This window comes from Protopterus annectens, chromosome 10.part0, assembly GCF_019279795.1.
Source record: "Protopterus annectens isolate FY-2018-M chromosome 10.part0, PAN1.0, whole genome shotgun sequence".
NCBI classification, from domain to species: domain Eukaryota; kingdom Metazoa; phylum Chordata; order Ceratodontiformes; family Protopteridae; genus Protopterus; species Protopterus annectens.
In genome coordinates this window covers 1,243,016,970-1,243,036,596 of record NC_056744.1, presented here as the reverse complement: position 1 = coordinate 1,243,036,596, position 19,627 = coordinate 1,243,016,970, and the positions used below count along the sequence as shown (strand labels likewise).

Here is a 19,627-nt window from a genome sequence, read left to right as displayed (position 1 = left end):
TCTTTCAGAAATGGGGTCAACCTTGGTGCGATCTCTTCGCCTCTCCTTCCAACTCCAAGTGCAGTGGGCATTTTGCCCTGATTCCCCCCTCCGGAGTCTCCCAGAGACGCTCTGATCCATGCTTGGCCCTCCATCTTTTTTATGCTTCTCCTCCTCTTCCCCTGATATCCAAATTCCTGCAGAAAGCTCAGAGGTTGAAGTGCAGAGTCATCCTCATTGCCCTGCTCTAGCCTTGACAAGTTTGGTTCCCCTTCCTGTTGTCTCACCTTTTATGTCTTCCTTGGACTCTCAATCCCATCCCAGATCTTCTGTCCAACAACCCTTTGGACAATCAACAGATGTTTTCAGCCTGAAGCTAACCGCTTGGCTACTCCACTACCATTAATGGCTAGAACTCCCGGGCTATCCCTTTCCTGTTCAAAAGATTTTGATTGTAGCTCATAAGGCCTCTACTAGAAAAATATACTCCAGCAAATGGAAGAGATTTTCTATTTGGGCACAACAACATCAGTTTGACCCTTTCACGGCTCTTCTTCCAGCTGTTCTTGATTTTTTGGATTACATCTTCAACAGTGGAGGTAGTTTTTTCTACAGTCAGGGTGCAGTTGGCAGCCATCTCGAATTTCCATATTGGTAAAGACTCTACATCTTTGGTATCCACGAAAATATGTAAGGCATTTTTGAGGGGCACCTTTCTATTCTGCCCTCCGGTCAAAGATCCTACCCCCCGGGACCTCAGTTTGGTGTGCTAAGCCCTGGTTTCTATCCCTTTTGAACCAGCTGCCAAAGCTGATTTAAAATTTTTGTCTTGGAAGATGGCCTTCTTAGTGGCCATCACTTCTGCTAAGAGTGTTCCACAACTTCAAGCCTTATCCATTAAACCCCCTTATCTTCCACAAGGACTGTGTGACTCTTCGCACTAATCATTCCTTTATGTCCAAAGTTGCTTAAGAGGCCAACATCAACCAATTTATTAATTTCCAGAACAAGAGAGAATACAAGTTTCATCTACATGAAGTCCACAGACAGCTGTGTTTTTACTTGGATAGGACAAAAAAATCAGAAAATGGGGAAAACATTTTGTTTCCTTTGCTAGCTCCAGGTAAGGAAGACCTGACTGTAGCTAATTGGATCTCAAAGTGTACTGCATTGGCGTATTCTAATAAAGGAATTCTTGTACCAAATCTGATCAAGGACCATTCCACTAGGTCTTTATCCACTTCTGCAGCCTTTTGGTCCAGAGTTCCTGTCGATGACATTTGTTCAGCAGCTACTTGGTCTTCCTGTCGCACCTTCATATCCCATTACAAATTGGATGTCTGTTCCAGGAGCAAGGCCTCCTTTGGCTCTGCTGTGCTCTGGAATATCCTTCCATGAGAACCACCTAGGGATTATGTAGCTGGGGACTTTGTCCCACAGCTTGAAGACCAAATGAAGACAACAACTTCAGATAAAAAAGTTGTGTTCTTACCATAATGTTCCATCTGAGTTGTTGCTTCATTTGCCTTCAACCTTTTGCCTTCTCCTTCCCCCTTCCTCTGGTCCTGGGAGGACTTAGCAGTGGTCCACTCAGGTCTCCCACTACTGTATTGTTCAAGCCCCTGATGTAGTCTGCTGTATGGTGTGGCTGATGGCTGGTTGTGTTTAGGTATTAGCTTTTTTCCTATTAGCAGCAAACTCGATCTGAGGGGTGGAGGAAGAGTGGGGCATTATGGATAGGAGAGGAGGAGCTCAGTTTTTGGCTCCAAGGTTGGAGTATAAGGCTGAGTTGGATCTGAGGACAGATCTAAAACCCACAGGTTGAAGACAAATGAATCAACAACTCAGATGGAACGTTATGGTAAAACTTTTTTTTTCCAGTATAAACAGAAAAAATGTTAGTTTCCAAGCAGAATGATTTGTTGCAGCTATTCCCCAGTTTTATCAACAGTGGGGGACGTTTTCTTAGCGCCCTGCTATATTTCTGATAGCAAACCCCTCTCTCTTAAAAAGTCTGATAGATATAGTGTATGTCAGACACAAATATCTATTTTCTAATTCTGAATCAAAGCCTGTGGTTATTTCATTATCAAAGCCATCTGCTGCCAAGCACATTATTTACCCCGTTCCCTCTGACAGAGACAGGAAAGCTATTGATAGATTTGGGAAGAAAGTTTGTTCCTTGCTCCTCTGCAACTTTAATTTTTGGAATTTTAAACTGCCAGACTCTTATATTAAAGTTTTTACTGACTACCTTTAAGAATACGAGAAAGTTAACTGTTTGTATTACTTCCTCTGAGGTTAAAGCTCCTTTATTTAATAAATTCTGCTTCTCAAGTAATGAAGCACACTCTGAAGTCCTCTTATGATTTTTTAGTGCTTTACCTGGGGCTGCTACTGCTGGATCAGTTATAAGAATATTTCCCTGGTTACTTTCTTAAAACTTACCAGAAAATGTTAAAAATGTGATGTATACTGTCCTCTAGACAAAGATTTTTTTTGTTTGGCTCTTCTGCTGCTGAAGTTCTTATCAGATTTGATGAAAGAGGAAAGTTCATTCAAGGGGGTTATCCAGATCTTTCAAAACTGCTCTAAGTTCAGTAAAAACTTTTTTTTCCAGTCCAGGAACTTTTTATGCGAGACAAAACAGTCTCTCAGTAAGACTGAATTTTAAAATGCAATGACAGGAAGGCTCAGGAACAGGGAAGCCTCCCATAACTCAGGACAGTCATAATGACTTCTTGCCTGTATGTAAGCCCTCATTGTTACCCCCCCCCCCCGTCTCTTAAGTCTGTCCCTCAGTTTGGGTCTACATCTTGCTCAATGGCATAAGATTATCTCTCAATAAGTGGGTGCTGAAAATAATTCAAAATTGGTACACATGGCAATGGGAGTTCCTTTTTCCTTTTCAGAGGATTTCTACTTATCTGGCAAATCAGATTTCCTTATTTCCTCCAGTTCTGCAAGGTGTGCATCTCTGGGGGTCATAGAACTGGTGCCATCAGAATAGACAAGGAACTGGTTTTATTGGAGGATTTTTATGGTGCCAAGGAAAGAAAGAGAAACCCGTCCTAAATCTCTGCTTTCTTAATCTTTGTCATTGTTCCAGCATTCAGGGTGTTACCCTTCAATTTCTGTTAATTCTCATCCCTCCCCTCAGTTTTTTTTTGGTAACATTGGACTTAAGACATTTATCATCTTATTCCAATTTGCAGAAATTCAGACTTTTTTTTATATATATAAAGATTTTCAACATCAAGCTTATATTATCAGTTTTGGTTTACCATTTGGTCTGTCTGCTGCTCAGAGTTATCTGCAGTGTCTGACTCAAGTAATTGTTCACTGCAGACTTCGAGGCATTCACATTTTTACATATTTGGAAGATTGTCATATATTTGCAGACTGTTTTTTTTCCAAATAAGAGACTGACACGAGTTATGGAACTCCTGCTCAGACTGGAATTCCAGGTGAACTTGGAGAAATCCTATCATTCCTTCCCACATAATAGTTTTTCTGGGCTGTCTTCTGGATGCATAGCTAGGGAGGGCTTTTCTTCATTTGGACAAAGTAGATCTGTACAAATAAATTTCTGATATTTTCCAGTCAGTCTCTCACATTTGCCAGGAGAAATATCTCAACATTCTGTGTTTTATGGCTTCTGTGATTCTTATGATTTCCTTGGCTTCCTGTTTAGAAAAAATAAGTGCTACCTGTCTTCAGTCTGGCATCAAGATTAACCCACACTATCTTTTTGAATTCCAGTGCTTGGGGTTTGTAAAGTGGGAGCTACTGTAGTAGGTAGATCATTTATCTATCAGTCCTGGTCTCCCCTTCTCCATTTCTCCTTTTTCACGGTTTGTCATTACAGAAGCTTCAGATTTTGCTTGGGGAGCTATGTCATCATCAAACACCCCTTTTTCTCATGTTCTACATGGGGTTGGGGCATCACATCAACTGTGTCACTATCTCTCTTGATTTAGTGTCACTCTTCTATTTTCTTTGACAGTTATGTCTGAATGTTTCAGGTCTTCTCTCACACAATGCATCCATCTATTTTCTGGATGCCATTTTTTCCTCTTGCCTTCTTCCAGTCTGTCCCAGTTCATCTTCTCCAGGTTGTCTTCTGCTTTCCTGCACATGTGCCCAAACCACCATAATCTAATCTGCAATTGGAGCTACTTGGACTTCTGCTCTGATATCCTCATTTCTTCTTTTGCCCCACTGTGTGCATCTAGCTTGGGGAGTTGCATCAGTGGGACTGAAAGTACAGCATCTGTGGAACAGGCAGGACAGACTAATGTACATAAATATCAAGGAGAAGATGGCAGTAATAAATTATGTCCTTCCATATCACTGTTGCAGTATTCAGCATAAAAGGGATCATCTGCCAAGGGCAGCCAGATGTCCAGCCAGTATACCAAAGCCTTTTGGTTGCAAACATTAAGCCATACGTCACACACATGCTCCCTGTGCACGGCATAGGGAATAAAGGTGATGTCCAGATGTACCAGCCTCTAAACTTCTTTGCCACCAGTCTGAATGCCATCTTCAATGCTCAGTCTGAATGCTCATTCATCTGCTGGTTTCCTGCTGCTTTCAGGTAAGTGCCCCATTGGGTTTTTTGATTTTATTATCTTACATTTGCCTTGTTTCTCTTTTCTGAGTTTCATGTTGTCCAGAAAGGGGAGATGCTAGTGCAGGAGACAGATTCTCCATAAAGATCGTTAAGAGCAGTATTTGTTCTGTTTAGGTGCTTCCCACGACCATGAGTCTAGTGAGATTTGTCAGTCCTTTGTCCCTACGACATTGTGGAGTCTGCTTTCTTCCCTCGCATTTTATCTACAGAACAAATTATTTGAATTGTTAGTTAAGGATACCATAGAAGGATCTTTCCAGCCCGAGGGCCAGCTGTCTGCAAAGAAAGAAGCCAAGAAAGTCTGGTCTGATTCTTCGGCTGTACCACCTTCACTGGACGTCTCTCTTGAGGCAGGTGAAAGCCTAGAAAGATCATCTAGTTTCTTTCTCAAATTGCTCTGCTGTGACCACTTCAAAGGCTGGCATGGACCTGACCCCACGCACATCCATGATGGTTTTGCAGACGTCCGCCTCTGACATACAGGGAGAACCATAGCTATTTATTACTGATGGGCCTAGGGGTGTTTCTCAAAATTTAATAAGGGAAGAGATTCAAACTACCATTATTGAGTGCCATCGGGTCAGAGCCTCCATATTTTTTTTCTATGGCTGATGTCCCTCTCAAAAATAAGCAAAAACCTAAACATATTTATCCTGATCCAAAAGATCCTCAGAGTGAATGGCAAAACTTCACTCAAGGCCTGTTTAATGCCCTTATGGCTCTCAAGCCTCCACAGGGTGTTTCTGCATCTGTTCCCCCCTGGTCTTCTACCCCTCTTAAGGTTAAGAGACCCAAGAAGCAGGATTCTCCTGAGGAGGATGCTGACAGAATCTGTGACTTATTCCTCCCAGATTCCTTCATCACTTGACTGTGGTTCTGCGACAGAAGAGTCACTCAGTCCTGACTCTCCCTTTTGAGGAGATTTCATGTGGTGATACTGTTTCCAGAGTGATGGAATTTTTCAAATGGGACTGTGCTCAAGTGTCTTATGTTCAGAAGAGTTACTATGAGCGTCTACAAATGGAACCTCCTGAACCCTGTACTGTCCCTTCTGTTCTTGCAGCGTTACTGGATACCTTTTCCATTGCTTCTGAGGCTCCTGACTCTCCAACCCCCTGCTCCCAAAAAATCTGATAGGTTTCATGAAGTACTTAAGGACTACAAGTTTCTTTATCAGTGCCCCTTTGCCGACCATGTGGTGTCTGCGGCTTATGATAAGCCTTCCAAATTGTTGCCTTCCACTGAATTGCTGCCTTCTGATAAGGATAACGGAACCATGGAGAGACTGTGTAAGAAGGTGTGTACTTTGCTACCCTAGCTTTTATAGCTGTAAACTATCAAACAGATATGACTAGGTACATTTTGGCTCTTCTCTCTCAAGCCTGTCAGGAAAATTTCTGATCTCCCTGATTCTGAGGAGAAGGCTTCTGCTCTTACTTTGCTTGCCCTACACCATGCGTGGGGAGTATATATGATGTATGGCATACCCTTTACAACTAAAAGGCTTTGGTATACTGGCCGGATGTCGGGCTGCCCTTGGTGGGGATCCCTATTGCAAAGAATGCTCCAACAGTGAAAAGAAGGACATCTACTGTTATGGTAAGATATTACACAACTCTACTCACTTCTAAAAGCTTTAAATCTTTTATTGTCTTCAGGACATCTGTAAGTAATCATAGACTACACCACGTTGATGTGGTGTATTTACCATCAAAGGGGGTGCCATTCATGCCCCCATTTGCAAAATTGCCATGATAGACCAAGCAGTTGCAACTTGGCTGGGTTTGACTCTCCAGACCTCACTCCTACCATCAGAGCAAAACATTATAGTAGACAAGCTGGGCTGGCCCAGGACAGACCCTACCAATAGGAAATTGCACCTAGGGGTCTTCCAGGAATTGATCAAACTGTGGTGGGATTCCACAAATAGGTCTGTTTGCCTTCTTTCAACACAACAAGTTAAAGAAATTCTGCTGTAGGATTCATTGAAAGCAAGCCTGGAAGACAGATGCTTTCTTATTCCTGTGGACAGCAATGTTCATCTATGCTTTTCCAACTTTTTCACTGATATCCAGCAGTCTTCTGTAGATCCAGAAGGATTCCCTAAAGATAATTGTAGATGTGATGTTGTTAAATCCCGCCATTTATTCTCAGTGATGGTTCAGAGCCGATCCTTGGCTCCGACACGGCCTATAGCAAAAGCTCAAGGTTTGCCAGTAGTTCGAGACCAATCCCCTTATCCCACAATGCACTGCTGGAATTACCCCAGATCTAGTTTGCCGCGGCAAGAGATCTCGGTGATCCAGTCAACTTGGACCATATTTTGCTTAAATCACAAGTTTAAAAATTTCTTTCTCCTTCTTTTTTATATATATAATTCTCTATCTAGTGTGTGTGTGTGTTTCACATTAAAATACTGTAGTAAGTTAGATTGTAGTAGGTAGTGCCCTGTGTTGACTTAGTTTCTTAGAGTGTTGGGCCTTTTGTTAGCCCTATTTAGATTTAACACATTTCTTCTTGTTATTAGTACTTTTTTAGTGTGGGCCTAGTTAGCCCTGTATTTAATCTCTGTAAGTTATTTCTGTGGTGTGCCTATTTCAAACTTTGATTACTGGATGAGAGGGAGAAGTCTCATCCCAAATCGGGGTACAAGAAATGTCCAGATTGTGGACAGAAAATGTCCATCACTGATCGGCATGTCCAATGTGTTTACTGTCTGGGGGCTAAACGCCTCCAAGACTCTTGCAGTATTTGCCATTCTTTTTCCTCTAGGGTACTCTTAGAGAGAAGGAGAAAACTTATTGATAGGCGGTTGCTGCAGCATACTTTCTCTGAAGTGTTGGGTAGCCAGGAAGGTGCTAGCACCTCCTCAAAATCATCTAAGTCTTCTGGAGATTCTAAAGTTTCTAAGAAGGCAAAAAGAATGGAGGGTACAGGGTCATCAGTTCCACATTCTTCGGAACTGAGTGTCCCTTTGGTTCGGAGCCAGCTCCCAGTCTTGGAGCTGGTCTCTGAGGATGTCCTCTCTTTCTTGCCTCAGCTCCTGTTCTCTAGCCCCTGCCAAACCAGACAGATTTTACAGGGTGCCAGATACTCATCACCACCTTTGATGAATCTCTTGATAAGAAATATGTATTAGAAATGGTAAATAACATACAACAGGTTAGCAACCATTCATTAAAAGGCAGAAACCAATCCAGAGGAGGTGCCTCCAAATCTACCTCCAAATCAAAACCAGAGGCACTACAACAGATAATGGAGTTGGGTCATTTACTTGCTACAAGCACTGGGATACACAGTCAATTTACAAAAGTCAAGGCTGATACCATCCCAAACAAGGACATCTACAGTGGTACCTAAAGAATTTATGGTCCCAACACAGGTTCAAACCATTTCTCCAAGAGGGCCAGTTGATGATAAGGACAGACAACACCACAGTCATGTGGTACATCAACATGGCACTCAGCTACAACATCCAGTTACAGTAGCAGACATATTAAGCAGAACCACATCGACATCTTCAAGACCATCTCAAAGAAATGGGGAATGCCTCAGATAGATCTATGGACATTCCACCCACTAGCATGGAAATCCATCAAGATACATGCATCAGCTATTTCAGCAGAATACAGCTTTGATCCACCTGTACTTTCCCTCATCTCCTCTGCTCCAGTCAGCACCTTTGGTGCATTCCTTGAAGTCTTCGGTCAGCCTCTCAGATATGTATATGGATCGGCTAGTGCAGAAGCTTCTACAGGCACCAGGACTTGCTAAATTGTTGTCGGCCTCACCCCTTTCGTCGGAGCCGAAGACATTGAACCGGACTTGACTACTCCTCCTCCGAGTCGTACTGGACTCTCGGAGCCGAAGGAGCCCGAACCGATAGTTGTCGAACCTATGGAACCGAGACCCACACCGGTGTTATCGATTCCATCTACTCGGACGTCCTCGGCACTGACAGAGGATGCTAGGAGCTGACACTCTCCTGTCTGGTCCAGGGAGGATAGTCGGACCGATTTGTCGGTGCCGACTCTTCCTCTCGGGGCTTTGGCTCGGATGAGCTCGGCTCCTACCTCTGGCTCGGAGCCCATGGATGTTCATCATGTTTCACTGTTGCAGTTATTACACTTGAGTTATCCTGCTGGCAGGCTACCCGCAGTCGGCCAGAATTCCAAAGTCTAGGTCCGGCGTCTGTTGCTGTCGCCTCTTCCCTGACGTCAGTGCGACAAGGGTATAAAAGATGCAGCTGATGCCATTTTCTTCAGTCTTTCTTGCCGCGCGGTTCCCGAAGCAAAAGCAGTTAGCAAGTGCCGGTCGGCCAACTCCTGAGATTTTCGAAATTGAATTTCAGAACCGAAGTCTTCAATAAAGCTAAGTACCCCATTGGGGAAACTTTTTCTTGCTCCAGACCGATGTCATTAAAAGTTAACAATTGTATTTCTTGTGGGAAGCAAATACCTCAAGGATTTTCACTCTTACTGTATTCCTTGCCTAGGCCCTGACCACGACGTTGCTAGTTGTTGGTTTTGTGCTAGATTCAACAAACGCACTATTAAGCGTCGGTTTGATTTTGCTTTACATTACTTTGGCCGAAGATGTAACTACATAATGCCGTCGGAACAACCGACGACTGGAATTCATAAAAAACACAAAGACACAGAAAAGGACAGGCATCCGAGGTCCAAAACCGATGACGGAGCCTCTTCTAGGCCAGTCGCCAGTTCTCAGTGAGGTGCTTTCGCAGCCCCTGACACCCGTTACCTCAGAGCCACAGGCCACTTCCGACTCCAACGTGGAGACACCTAGGCCTCTGGAAACTCAAGGTATTGAGCCTGCGGAAACTATTCCCTCAGATGGGTCCGGAGCCGCTGAGCAGGCATTGGCTTCTGAGGGTGTTTTCAGATCTTCACAGCTTACTATTAAGTCCACTACAGCAGCCAAGGCAAAGTCAAAAACACCATTAAAGACAAGGAAACAAGTGCAGCATTCTCCCTGACAGTCATCCATGCCAAAGAAACTGATGCTTAAAATGGCCGAGGACCTAATTACTTTGATTAGGGGTTCCCATCCCCCTCCTGATAAAAGGCCTAGGCAAGACACTGAGTATGACTCCTCTGACCAGCTTTCTATTTCCTCTGATTCCTCTTCAGATCAGGGATATTCTCTCCCTCCCCATGAGGACTCTGATGCAGAAGAATCTATACCTTCAGCCTCTCCGCCTGAGGATTACTCTTTTGGGGAAACCTTGCACACCATGAGGGAGCATTTCCATTGGGAGAACCAGGATTATTCAGAATCCAAGAAAAGGCTCAGAGAATTTCTTTTATTGCCTCAGCACAGGTCCCTGGCTATCCCCCCTGTGTTTGATATTGTTGATGATGTTTTCTCTGAATCCAGTTTGTCTCCTGATTCTTTACCCCCTGCACCAGTCAAGCCAGACAGATACTACAGGGTCCCAGACTCTCATAAATTTCTTTATAGAAACCCTGCTGCTGACCCAGAAACAATTTCTCTGGGTCCCAAAGGGGTTAAGGCTTCCACTGCAAAAAACCCTGCCCCTCTGATAGGGATTCCAGAGCTCTGGATAGATGGGGGAAAAAGTTTACACTTCTGCTACTTTAGCTGTAAGGGCTTTAAACTGCCAGTTTCACATGCTTAAATATCAACAATACCCAATGTCTTTGTTAAAACAGAAAATGCTTACAAACTCAGAATGTCCTGACAATAAGGAAATGCAGGATTTATTGCATGCAGCTGAACAAGTGGGAAAGCATACTCTGCAATGTGGTTTTGATTCAATAGAGGCTTCTTGCAGAGCCGCAGTTACAGGCTCTGTCATTCGAAGGCATGCTTGATTAAAAGAACAAAGTTTACCTGATCATGTTAAAGTAAAATTATTGGATGATCCGCTACAGCATGATACTTTGTTTGGTGTTAAGGCAGAAGAGCTGTTAAAGAAAATGGAGGATAAAGCAAAGTCTATGCAGACAGTAAAGGATTTCTTACAGGTTCAGCCACCTAGATTTAGCAGAAACTGGCCTTCTAAAAATTGGTCCTTTCCGGTGTCAGATAGTTCACAGAGGCAGATGCAGACGCCCAAGAGGCAGATCTCAGCCGCAAGGCTCATACAGACCTAAACAATGGGGTGCTTCAGCCCCCAAAGGAGGAGAAGACAAGTCACAACCTTATAGGAAACAGTCCCAATGACTTCCCTCTACAAATGCCAAGCACTTACCTTTTGGCAGCACCCTTAGGGTTAAAGCTAGCACTTTTCTCACAAAATTGGCACATGATCACCCAGGACAAATGGGTACTGAATATTGTTTCTCAGGGTTACAGGTTCCACTTTCACACCCTTCCAAAATCAAAAGGTATGCCAGACCTGCCACAAAACCAATGGGCAGAGGCACAAAAACTAATTTCTGCTCTCATGGACATGAGGGCTATTCAAAGAGTACCACAGCAAGAACAGGGACAAGGATTTTACTCAAGACTTTTCCTGGTACCCAGAAAGGACAAAGCCTGGAGACCAATACTGGACCTGTCAATCCTAAATACTTTCCTGGATATTCCGAAATTCAAAATGTTAACACTGCAGCAACTTCTATCCATGCTGGGCAAGAAGGCTTGGCTAGTTACTTTGGACCTCAAGGAGGCATACCTGCATGTCCCAATCAGATAATCTTGCAGAAGATACCTCAGATGTATAGCTGGCTCAATGCATTACGAATTCTCTGCACTGCCCCTTGGCTTATCTACTGCGCGCAGGGTCTTCACAAAATGCCTGGCACCAGTAATTGCATTTTGCAGACAAAAAGGAATTCAAATATATCCCTACTTGGACGACTGCCTTATTCAAGCAGAGAGCAAGGACATTCTACTAAAGCATCTGGCGTTTGTAAAAAGATTACTAATTTGCCTAGGGTACACAGTAAACAAAAAGAAGTCAAAACTAGTGCCCTCTCACGAGATAAAGGCAACTGACTCATTACTTTCAAATGATGGCAACAAAGACCCAGCTCCCAGCAAGAAAAATTCTGCAGGCTCTGGGCTTCATGGCATCCTGAATTCTACTAATTCCATATGCAAGACTGCATATGAGGAAACTACAATGGTATCTAAAAAGTGTTTGGACTCGGCATTGCCACAGCCTGGAAACAATAATAACTCTTATTCCCTGCCTGCAACAGGAGTTTCGATGGTGGGCACTGGCCTGTCACCACAACAAGGGACAGCCTTTCACCTTACCCACAGCCAGGCAGACAATAACAGATGCATCGGATTATGCCTGGGAGGCACACATGGCAGGAAATTGTATTCAGGGCATGTGGCCCAAGGAACAAATGCATCTTCACATAAATCAAAAAGAGATGCTAGCTGTACAGCATGCCCTGACAGCCTTCAAGTATCTACTACATCCAGGACAACTATTGCTAAAGACGGACAATACCACAGTTATATGGTACATAAACAAGCAAGGGGGCACACATTCCTACCCACTCTGCAGGTAAGCCATGACTTTGTGGAACACAGCACTGACCTATCAAGTTACATCTGCAGGCACAATTCCTGCCAGGAAAGAAAAATACTCTGGCAGACGAACTAAGCAGAAATCTCATGGATTCTCTTGAATGGAAACTAAATCCACAGGTCTTCAGCATGACACTAACAGTTTATGCCTTTCCTCCACTGCCTCTTCTTCCCAAGGTGCTCCTAAAAGTCAGACAAGATAAGCCAAAAATGAAATGGGGACGCCCAGACATAGATCTTTTTGCCTCCCCTCACAACTGCCAACTACAGAGATTCTGCACAAGAACTTATCACTCACAAGCATGGAAAGTGGATGCTCTATCATGCAGCTGGAAAACACTGACATTTCCTTCACTGCCTCTTCTTCCCAAGGTGCTCCTAAAAGTCAGACAAGAGAAGCCAAAAATGATTCTGATTGCCCCAGACTGGTCACGCCAGCATTGGTACCCAATCCTAAAAAGCTTGTCTCAAGGCCCAGCCTGGGCTTTACCTCAAATCCCTCATCTTCTGACTCAACAAAACAATCAGATTCTGCACAGTCAACTCAGAACCTTAAATCTGGCTGCATGGCAGATAATATAGCCACTCAGACCACACCTCTCTCTAAAGCTGTTATGGATGTCATTTTAGAAGCCAGGAGGCCCAGCACTAGGAAATCTTATGCAGAAAAACGGAAGAGATTCTGTGCTTGGAACCAGGCACAAGGACTCGAACCACTTGTTCCAAATATACCTCAGATTTTACAATACCTAACTGAGATGCTGGACAAAGGCCTATCCTTCTCATCAATTAACTCATTCACTCCGGAGCAGCTCAGGAAAAGCTGCCTGCTTAATTCCACCATTGGAACAACAGTGCAGCCTGAGCTCATTTTCAGAAAATCCATGTGTAAAACCATACAGAAAACAAATGTTCATAACTCTTTAACTATAAGAGCTAGACTAAAAATGTAAACACGAAAGTTGTTAAGCAGACACTGACCTTTCCAACAGTGTAAATGTTGATAGTGTATATCAAAGTCATTATTAAATATTTGGCAAGGAATGCTGATATTGTGCATATTTTTTACCTTTTTGGAAAAACAAAGCACAATATCTTGGTCAATGTAGCATGCAGACCCATACAATTTCAATGTAATTTGTTAATATGAATGTCAGCTTTAAAATGATACGTTAACCATTACTGTGTGATGTTCATTTCTTGAGATATTCACAGAAATATGATTGATATATTATTTTTCATAATTGATAAATAAACAAAGCATAATATCTCATCACCTGTAACAGACAGAGCCTACATATCAGTGTAGAAGTTGTGCATCTGAATGTCAGCTTCAAAATGATGCATCATTTGTGTGATCACCATGCTCCCTTGCAAAGATATGGGCTTAATAATGAGAAGTATTGTAAATGTATAATTTTCATAATCGTACAAGACTAAAACTGTGATATCTGTACATGTGTAGAGTGCACAGACACAGTTCTTTTACCATGTTGTAAGGAGTAACACTGTCTTCAAAATGAGGTATTACTTGGCACACTGACATGCTCCCTTGCAAAGTTACTTACCAAAATATGAAAATAAAATCATAATTTCCATAACCTAAGTCCGAAACAAACATTGATGTCTGCACATGTGTACAACATACAGGCCCAATTATTTTACCATGTTAGAACTATAAATAATCTTTTCAAAATGATGTATTGCTTAGCACATTCAGATGCACCCTTGCAAAGTTATTTAGCAAAATATAAAAAAAAAATCATAATTTCCATAACCTAAGTCCGAAACAAACTTTGATATCTGTACATGTGTCAAACATACAGGCACAATTCTTTTACCATGTTAGAACCAGCAATACTGTCTTCAAAATGAGATATTACTTGGCACATTCAGGTGCTCCCTTTCAAAGTTATTTACCAAAATATGAAAAAAAATCATAATTTCCATAACCGTAAGTACCAAACAAACTTTGATATCTGCACATGTGTCAAACATACAGGCACAATTATTTTACCATGTTGGAACCAGCAATACTTTCTTCAAAATGAGATATTACTTGGCACATTCAGATGCTCCCTTGCAAATTTATTTACCCAAAGATGAAAAAAAATCTTAATTTCCATAAGAGTCATTTGCCAAGTTCAGAGAAATGAATTTTACACAACACATTTCATAATAGTGTTTTACTTACTATATTCGTCCGACTTGGTCATGGGTGTTTTCCATTTTTCTCACAAGCTGCATGTTAGCAATCTTGCATGGCTCTCCTCACGCCATTGTGGACGTTGGCCAAGAACAACGCAATGCCCTCCTCAGTTAGGTGAATGCCATCCGTTCTGAACAGGTGAACATCTTCCGCGGTGATGCCGAAGACAGAAGACAGTCTTACCTTATCTGAAATAAAGCATGGGTGGACACTGACAAGGGTGCACAGCCAGGGCACATGTAAAGAGAAAAAGCAGGGTAAGGACCGCCGCTCCACTAATATGCCAAGGACAGGCATGGGGCTCCAGATGTTGGTCATCTGTAGTGTCCCATAGCTGTGCTGGCTGCCCACTCAGACTGCTGATACCACTATGGTCTCATGGCCTCCTTCAGTGTCAGCAGTCTGCCTTACCTCTTTACATGTGCCCATTCAGCAATGGACCTAAGGGATGAGGGACTGAAGTAGCTCACTAATTGCTGTCCTGACCTTCATACATTTACTACCCTCACCTACATACATTGACTACACCTGAAGGGAGGGAGACTGAGTGGAGAGCTACATCAAGGCAACATGTCAAAAGACCAAGACTGACCCAGGCTGTGTCTTTTTGCATGTGTCCTTTCCCGGAGGGAAACATTACATCACAGTGGCACACCCAAGCCCATGCTTACCTAAGAGAGCAGCACAATGGGACTGAGCTGAAGAGTCTCCAAGTTCCCAACTGCGATCCCGGTGGATCACAAGATCCATGCTGGCTGGGTATGCCCCCCGTGATGCACCCACCAACACAAGAGAAGTTGGCATAAATCTCTGAAGAGAAACCTTCCTGACCTTGTGCATGAGGGCTTGGCCAGTACCTGACAAGGGGGCACAGAAAGGGCACATGTAAATTCCCTCAAAATGAACTACAGACAATGTATGCAGATGCATCACCCTATGTCCCAAGAGAGGCCACTGCCATACTGATATATATATATATAAAACAGATTTTATATATATATATATATATATCTAAAAGAATGGAGGGAGTGGCTTGCAATGCCTTCAAATAGAGAAAAAACACAATCTGGCTTGTGCATTCGTCAAAGTGATAACGACTTCTACTTATGTGAGTAACAGTGACAGCAGCTGAGACTTTTACCAGAAAGTGATAATAACTCACTGCTGTATTGTAACTGCACTTATTGCTAATGTGATAATGACCTTCCTTTCAGTACTGCAAAGTTATGCATGCTCAGACAAAGGTGATAATTGCTGCACATAACCTGTTGACTAGGCATTCATTATATTATTTTGTGCAGCTGTTGTGTAACACAGACTCATTATCAGTAAGGAGATCACCTGAGTAATTCAGTAAAATAGTATAACACTTACATATTACTGAGCCCTTCCTCCCACATAAATTCCACACATGACTGACAAAGCCAGGAAAAATGCACAAACAATATGGTAGCTCCATGCTGGTTGTCAACAAGTGATGACTTTTATCTCTCATGCAACTACTAATCACAAATAGAATAATACAAGCAGAAGTGATTTCTTGTCTGCTTATTTTACATTACACTATTAATTAGTCAGTGGTATATCTGATGTCTTATATGCTGGCATATTACAGTATAATTACATTTCTGTGCTGTATTCTAAGTAATGTAACCATATGTAATGCAACATTACCATCAATAAACCCTTCAGCAGCCCTTCCAAGTATGCAGAAGGAACAAAATGACAGATGTTATACTAAAGAAAGACCAGACAGACCTCCTCCTTCCATCTGTAAGTTTCTTCTTTTCCTTTGGGAAGTATTTTATGCTTGGTGTTATTTGTCAACAAAACAGATCTGGGTACTGCACGCCTTGCATATCATGATATGGGGCTGGAGCTGGTAAGGGTGGAGAGTCTCGAGCTAAAAGCAGTAAGAATGGAGCCGAGGGGATCGATCGGAACCATCTCCATCAAGCAAGAAAGAAGAAGACACAGAACATGGAACGTTATGGTAGGTACATAACTTCTTATTACTCCCAATGACCCCTTCAGTAGTATATCTGAGTATACATAAGAACTAAAATGAAACATTTGCCACAAAGCCAAGTGTGAGGCTAAAATAGCTACCTAAGCCAAAAGGTAATCACAAGGCCTTTTTTGTTGCATTTGTAATCTCAAAAGCACAACTCACCAATGCACTGAGCTGATTGTGAACATAAAGGAATTGTCTCATGCACAAATTGTGGAGAAATAATTCATTTGTCAAAACTAGAAAATCTCTACATTTTGAAAACAGTTGCTGCAGTTTTTAAATGTAACTTGATCAGCCTACTGCTTGTTACTGTCAACACCCACAGACATGCTTGAAGCCTCTTACCCCCCATTTTTCTAGACTCATTAAAAGCTTTCATACTTTCTCCCATCAGAAACACTTACATAAACTGCCATCCTTAGGGTTCACTAACTCAGTACAATAGCTCCATAACTACTTGGTGCAGAAGAAATGAAATGGTAAAATAATTGCTCTACATTATTGACAATAACTATTGGTTACAAGGATCTATAGTACGCCCCAAACATAACCTGTTGAGTAGCCTCTCACCGATTTTACGGATTTCGCCAAGAAGAGACTAGCGTAACATAGCATACCTCCTACTTCCTGCAGGTCTCACTGATCATTTCACAAACACTGAACTCGAAATATTATATAAGTAAAGCAAATAATTGCAATATAGGTTACACCTCTTTTGGGGTGTAACATTTGATCTGAAGTAGGGACTTCATTTGTCAGCAACCTGTGGGTCTTGGATCCGATATCGGATCCGAGCCGGCAACTTGTTTCATAGCTAATGGATCCGAGCTCCTAGCTCCTCCCCTCACCCATAATCCCCTGACAACCCTCCATGACCTCAGATCTAGTTTGCCGCGCTTGTAGATGGCTGGATTCCTTGAGCTCTAGCAAAAAATCATCAGTTAAGACTGTTTTCTTGTCAAATTTCTCTACCTTATTTTAAAAAAAGTGTGTAAGAGTTAGGTTCCCTGTAATATTTAATTTTTTACATAGTTTTTTCCCCTCCCTTCGCAGGTCGTTAGTGAGTGAGTTTGTGTGTGTGTTGTGTTTTTGGGGCCTGTGTGTTTGTGTAGTACTTCTTTTTTTCTTTAAAGTATGGCTGAGGCCCCAAAAGCCATTTTTTCTAAATGTACCGAGTGTGGCCATAAGCTCTCCCCGGCTGATGGCCACACTCGGTGTGCTCAGCCTTGGGGTTGAACACCTCACCTCAGGCTGTACCATTTGTGCAGCGTTCAACCCCAGGGCACTGAAAGAGCGGAGGTCGAAGCTGGTCCTGGCGGGACTTTTGCCCCCGGACTCGGCTCCGGCCTCCGCTGCTCCCATGGCACTACCACAGGCTGTGGTTATTGCCACTCCTGCCCCCCTTCCTTCGGCTGGGACTCAAACTCCCGCTAAAGCGCCGGAGGACAGGGAGGCTAGGAGGGAGAAACGGAGGGAGAAGCACCACAAGCGGCGGGCCGAGGCCTCCATTTCGGCCCCGCCAGCTAAGCGGGCTTCTCTCTCCACTGCTTCTAGGTTTCCTCCTCCTCGGCTCCGATCTCCTTGCTTCTCCCCAGGGCCCGAGGAGGAGGCGGCCCGATATCCGTCGAGGTCATCGAGGCGGCATTCCAGGCCTGCCTCGGTGGCCTCTTCGAGATCAACATTCGGCATGTCTGAAGCAGACTTGGACCGGATGATGCGAAGATTCATCCAGGCCCAGCTGCAGATGGGAGTGCTCTTGCCCCCCCCCTTCGGGGGGGAGCTGGACACCCTTTTTCGCTCCTATTGCTCTTTTTCCGACCCACTACCCGGGTTCGGAGCCGAGCAGCGTCGGAGCCAGGAGTGGGTCGGTGCCGACAGTACTTGGTACTTCGGATCCGACCCTGCCCTCGAGTCTGTCGGATCCGACCTCTTGGAGCCGTGGCCCGAGCTTCGGATCCGAGGGATTCAGTGTACCTTCGGCTGTGTCCAGGTCGGAGCACACTGGTCCTTCGGATCCGATGGTCTTGGTGCCGGTTCCGATCCCTTCATCGGATCCGAGTGGGAGCCGGCTCTCGGAGCCCAGGAAGAGCGGTTCCCCCCTCGGCCTTCGATGTAGTGGAGAGGGCTCTGTCGAGAGCATCCGGACCCCCGGCCCTTGTCTCGGCTCCACCCTGCACTCCCTCTCTGCTAGGCCAGGCTTCCATCACCCGGCCTCAGGGACAGCCTGCTTCAATGTCCCAGGTTGTTCCATTGGAACAGGATGTTGCTGGCGAGACCTCCTCGGACAGCCCCCCCGAGGAAGTGCCCCGCAAGCACAAGTGCAAGAGGGGGCACGTGGACTCCCCTGAGTCCTTAACTGAGGACACTGACTTGGATGAAGGGGAAGGCTCCCCAAGATCGCCCCTTGAGGATGTCTCCTTTGGAGACATCATGGAGATGCTGAGGATCAGAGGTGGGTGGTCTGCCCCCAAGTCTTCCTCCGACGAGTCCGTGTTTCTGGAGGCATTCAAAGCATGCCTGTCTACCTCTTGGGTGTCCCCTCCGGCTGACCCCTTGGTGGACCTTATTACCACCAGGGGGTGGAAGGACCCGGACACTGTGGAGCCAATACCCAAACGCCCGGACAGGATACTAAGTCCCCCCGCAGACCGGTCACACTGGAGCAAGGGTCCCCCCGTAGATGCCATGTTGACGGCGGCAGCCACGAAGAGGGAACTAGCTCAGGAGAGTCCCTCAGTCCATCCACCGAGCAAGGAGTCCCGCTCGATGGACCGCTTAGGGAAGCGAGTTTTTAGTTCAGCGACCTTTTCGGTAAGGTCTCTGAACTATATGGCACATGTCATCAAGATGCAGCGGGATCTTATCAAAGAATACGCTGCCTCCCCCCCTGAGTCCATGTCGGCGGAGGACAAACAATTGTACTCCACCCGAATGGCCACTCTGAGATACAACCAAAGACATTTTAGAGGCTGCAGCTTGGAGCTCAGTGCACACTTTTACAAAGCACTACTACCACTTGCCTCTCTACTCCAAATCCAGGGCAGGCTTTGCCACTGCAGTCCTGCAGGGCCTCATAGCCGCTCCTAATTCTGTTTATTTCCAGCCTCCCAACCTTAGCTTTGGGATTCAACCCAATTGTAATGACTGCAACAGTGAAACACGATGAACATAGTACAGTTGTGTACCTACCATAAATGTAGATGTTCGAGTGTATTCACTGTTGCAGTCCAGGTTACCCACCCACCATCCCCCTTATCTT

The 19,627-nt window shown here is 44.2% G+C and overlaps 1 protein-coding gene across 1 annotated transcript in view; it reads left to right on the top strand.

Moving 5' to 3' along the window:
* Positions 1-19,627, top strand: part of COP1 (COP1 E3 ubiquitin ligase) — a 1,660,397-nt gene that overhangs the window by 1,415,194 nt on the left and 225,576 nt on the right. The window lies entirely within an intron of this gene.